We start from the raw sequence: 5,648 nt of genomic DNA, 5'->3' as shown, positions 1-5,648 counted from the left end.
TTCATAGGTCGATGCTCAGCCACTCAACCACGCCAGTAGGGCCTGGTGGAAATTTTGAAAACAAATGTGAGTGATTTTTAAAGTAAAAATCATTCAAATGAGGATTTAAAATAAAAATTGGGGAAAGGGCAAAGGGAGCTGCCAGATAAAACACAGGCTGCCCACTTACATTTGAATTTCAGGTAACAACAAAGATAATTTATTTTGTTTTTAATTTTATTTATTGATTTTTTTTGAGAGAGAAACATTGATTTGCTGTACCACTTACTTATGCATTCATTGGTTGCTTCTTGTATGTGCCCTGACCAGGGATGGAACCTGCAGCCTTGGCACCAACTGAGCTACCAGGACAAAGAATTTTAAAACATATATATTTTATTGATTTTAGAGAGGAAGGGAGAGGGAGAGAGAGATAGAAACATCAATGATTAGAGAGAATCATTGATTGGCTGCTTCCTGCATGCCCCCTCCTGGGGATCAAGCCCGCAATCCAGACATGTGCCCTTGGCCAGAATCGAACCTGAGACCCTTCAGTCCGCAGGCCGACACTCTATCCATTGAGCTAAACCAGCTAGGGCAAGGACAAAGAATTTTTAAAAATATATATATTTTATTGATTTATTACAGAGAGGAAGGGAGAGGGAGAGAGAGCCAGAAACATCGATGAGAGAGAAACACCGATCAGCTGCCTCCTGCACACCCCCTCCAGGGGATGTGCCCGCAACCAAGGCACATGCCCCCGATCGGAATCAAACCTGGGACCCTTGAGTCCGAAGGCCGACGCTCTATCCACTGAGCCAAACCGGCCAGGGCGACAAAGAATGTTTTAATGTAAATATGCCCCATGCCATATTTGGAACATCCGTCTACTAAAAAATTACTTATTGTACTAAAAATTATTCACTGTTTATCTGAAATCTGGCTTTAACAGGGGTCCTGTATTTTGATTTATAAAAGCCAGCAACCTAATCAGGGAATAAGCCTCATCCCAAGCCCTCACCCCAGTTATCTTCTAGTAGAAGGAAATTCAGGGGATTCTACTTCTATTTTTATTATTTCTACTTTTATGTATCTTCTCATTTTCTTTAAGGAGTCAGCATTCGTGTACCATTAAAAATCAAATAATATAGACTTTATGTCTTGCCTAGATTTTGCAACATACCCCTTGGTCCACTCTTGAAAATGATGTTTTGACTAAGTAATATGGTCACATGATTTTTTTTTAATTTTACTTTATTTTATTTTTTAATTTCTTTATTGATTAAGGTGTCACATATTTGTCCTCATCCCCCCATTCCCATCTCACACCCCTCCCCACGGATGCCCCAACCCCCTGTTGAACTTAACCGTTGGATAGGCTCATATGCATGCACACAAGTCCTTTGGTTGATCTCTCCCCCCTCCCCCCAACCTCCCCTATCCTCCCTCTGAGGCCCGATAGTCCGATCGATGCCTCCTTGTTTCTGGTTCTGTTCTTGTTCATCAGTCTATGTTGTTCATCATTTCCCCTACATGAGCGAGATCATGTGTCCCTAGAGATATACTTATAAGAACTGAATGTGAGACGAGCAATAATAGTTATGCTGACAGGCAAATGAATCAGTCTGTAGTGAGTTTCTTTCTGGACCAACAGTTCTTTAGAGACCCAATTTCAATGTCCACCAGTTTCTTATGTGTACATGTCAGCACTGACCCCTCAGCTCTGGATGGTGGACAAATGGTGGTAACGTAGGTCCGACTCCCTCTGGTTTGGTCTCGGCCAGACCCAGGGGCACGGCTTCACCCGGACTCAGGGGCACGTGGCCTCAGCCAGACCCGGGGGCGCGTGGCCTCTCCCAGACCCAGGGGCGCGTGGCCTCACCCGGAGCTAGGTGCGTGAGGCCTCACCCGGACCCGGGACCCAGCCTCACCCGGATCCAGGGACACATGGCCTCACCTGGACCCGGGGGCGCGTGGCCTCTCCCAGACCCAGGGGCGCGTGGCCTCACCCAGACCTAGGTGCGCGAGGCCTCACCCGGATCCAGGGACACATGGCCTCACCCGGACCCAGGGGCGCGTGGCCTCTCCCGGACCCAGGGGCGTGTGGCCTCACCTGGACCTACGTGCGCGAGGCCTCACCCGGATCCAGGCACACATGGCCTCACCCGGACCCAGGGGCACGTGGCCTCTCCCAGACCCAGGGGCGCGTGGCCTCACCCGGACCTAGGTGCGCGAGGCCTCACCCGGATCCAGGGACACATGGCCTCACCCGGACCCAGGGGCGCGTGGCCTCTCCCAGACCCAGGGGCGTGTGGCCTCACCAGGACCTAGGTGCGTGGTCACATGATTCAAAACTCCGTGGGTACAAGTGAGCATGCAATGAAATGCCCCTCCTGCCCCTGTTCCCCCGACACCCAGCTCCCTTCCCCACTTCTGTCTCCTTCTAGAGACATTTTGTTGCCACAGCCTTAAAACTGTCTTCAGCCTTCAGCCTTGCCCACCTGCCTCTGGCTAGTGTTCTACTTCCAATCATGTTACCTCCTGACTTAGAACCCTTCTCTACCGGGCCGGTGTGGCTCAGTGGATTGAGCATCATCCCTTGTACCAAGAAGTCACCGGTTCCATTCCTGGTAGGGCGTATGCCCGGGTTGGGGGCTTGATCCCCAGTGTGGGGCATTCAGGAGGCAGCCAACAGATGTTCCCATCTATTCCTCTCCCTTCCTCTCTCTCTAAAACCAATAGAAACATATTTTGTAAAAAATTAAAACCCTTCTGTGGTTTTCCATGCTGTTGGAGAAAGAACAAACTTCCCAGCTACCCAGGACAGACGGCGCTCAGGGCCTAATTCCTGTCCAGCTTCCGGGACACTTGGCAACCCCCCAGCCCGTCTCACATGGCGCCACAGAAACATGACCTGCCCATTAGCCCCCCTCACTCCCCCACCTGTCCTGGCGTCCATGCTCTTGCTCATGTTTCTACCTGTCAGACATGTATTGCACGCAGACAGCATCTACTGTGTGCCAGACGTGGGGGCTATGACGGACACAGCGAGCAGACTGAATGGTCATGCTTTTGTGATTCCGGTTCTGGCAGAGGAGCATTTAATGGACCAATAGTTACAATGAAGCCTTTGTTGTGTTAGTGTAGGTACAGAGCTCCGGGTCAAAAAAGGCCTCCGGGAAGAGGTGATATTTAAGAGTTGAGCAGTCATCACCCAGCCACTGGTTGGGGGTGGGGCAGGCAGGGGAGAGTGTCCAAGCCGAGGAAACAGTTCATGCAAAGACCAGGAGACCAGAGAAGTCACAAATCCAGGGTGGTGGGCACACAGAGAAGAAAGGAGGAGAGTGAGAGCCACAGGGTGAGAAGCCCCAGCAAGCCGCTCTGCAGAGGGCATTGCATGCTGAGGGCCATGAGAAGGCCTGAGGGGGACTTAGCAGGAGAGTGTGTGGGCAGATTTGTGGCTACTGGGCAGACTAGATTGGAGAACGCCTTGCTGCTCTTCCTGAGATGGAAGAAATGACCGCAGCCTGGGCTGGCGTGAGGGGGCTGGGGACAGAGTCAAAGATACTTCATTTAAAATATATATATAATTTTATTGATTTCAGAGAGGAAGGGAAGAGAGAGAGATAGAAACATCAATGATGAGAGAGAATCATGGGTCAGCTGCCTCCTGCATGCACCTCACTGGGGTTAGAGCCCGCAAACCAGGCCCTGCCTGGGAATCTAACCGCGACCTCCTGGTTCATAGGTCAACACTCAACCACGGAGCCACAGCGACCAGGCAAATCAAAGATATTTCAGAGGTGAGGCAGTGTGAGGAGTGACTTCCCAGGGGTCTATCTGGCTTGGGAGACTGGTGGATCCTGATATTTTTTGGGATGGAATTTCTGAGTCCAGTTTGGACTTGATGAACTGGTGGTGCTTGCAAGATGTCAAGTAGACAGTTAGATATGCAGGCTGTCAACCTCAGGAAAGAGTCTGGACCAGATTCTTACTTGGCACTATCAACTTCAAGATAACAATAAACACGCTGCCTGGCTTTTATTGAGCACTTACTAAGTGTGCGGCACTTTTCTAAGTTCTTCACATACATTAACTTATTGATTCCTCACAACAACCCAATGAGGTGCCTTCATTTCAGAGCCAGGATTTGAGCCCTAACTGCCCGGCTCCAGATTCCAAACTCCTAAGCACATCATACAGTCTCCTACCTAAACAGTAGCTTAAGCCCCAGGAATGGATGAGATCAACCTCAGAATTGTGAGGAATACTAGCATCCAAAGCCAAGGCTGCAACCTGGTGGCTCAGGGCCTGAATCTTGCTCTTGGATAAGCTTTCTCTGAAATGCTTAGTGTTTCAATTTTTAAAAATGAATTGCCATACAAAAATTAACTCAAAATGGATCAACGATCTAAACAGAAAAGCTAAAACTACAAACTCTTAGAAGAAAACATAGGGGGAAAGCTTCATGGCATTGGATTTGGCAATCATTTCTTGGCTATGACACCAAAAGCACAAGCAACAAAAGAAAAAATAGATAAATTGGATTTCATTAAAGTTAAACACTTTTGTGCATCACACACTATTAACAAAGTGAAAAAAACAACCAATAGAATGGGAGAAAATATTTGTAAATCATATATCTAATAAGTGATTTATGTCTAGACTAGAACCCTTAAAACTCAATAACCTATTAATAAATGGGCAAAAGACTTGAATAGATATTTCTCCAAAGAAGATATATAAATGGCCCATAAGCAAATGAAAATATGCTCAACATCACTAATCATTAGGGAAATGTAAACTAAAATTACAATAAGATACCACTTTATACCCATTAGGATGGATACTAGAAAAAAAAGTGTTGGAGAAGATGTGGAAAAATTGGAATTCTTTTGCACTGTTGTTGGGAATGTAAATGGTATAGCACTTTGGAAAACAGTATAGTATGGCAATTCCTAAAAACACTAAACAGGATGATCATATAATCCAGCAATTCACCTCTGGGTATTTACCCAAAAGAACTGAAAGCAGGAACTTGAACAGATATTTGTACACTCATGTTCATAGAAGCATTAGTCACAGTAGTCAAAGGTGGAACCAACCTAAATGTCCATTGACAGATGAATGGATAAACAGAACGTGGTATTTACAAACAATGGAAGATTATTCAGCCTTAAGAAGGAATGGAATTCTGGCCCCTCACCACATGTATAATCCTTGAAGACAGTCACAAAAGAACAAATATTATACATTCCACTTATATGAGGTACCTAGGTACTCAAGTTCATAGAGACACAAAATAGAATGGTGGTTGCCAGGGTCTGGGTGAGGAGCTGGTAATAGTAAGTTAGTGTTCAATAAAGACTAAATTTCCATTTGGGAAGATAGTAAAGTTCTGGAGGTAATGGTGATGATGGTTGCACCACAATTTGAATATACTTAATGCCATAGACCTGTACACTTTAAAAGTGGTTTAAATGGGCCCTAACTGGTTTGGCTCAGTGGATAGAGTGTCAGCCTTCGGACTCAAGGGTCCCAGGTTCGATGGTTGCAGGCACATCCCCAGTGGGGACTGTGCAGGAGGCAGCTGATTGATGTTTCTCTCTCATCGATGTTTCTAACTTTCTATCCCTCTCCCTTCCTCTCTGTAAAAAAAAAAAAAATAA

Source organism: Eptesicus fuscus, chromosome 9, assembly GCF_027574615.1.
Source record: "Eptesicus fuscus isolate TK198812 chromosome 9, DD_ASM_mEF_20220401, whole genome shotgun sequence".
NCBI lineage: Eukaryota > Metazoa > Chordata > Mammalia > Chiroptera > Vespertilionidae > Eptesicus > Eptesicus fuscus.
Note: the sequence above shows the minus strand (reverse complement) of the source record.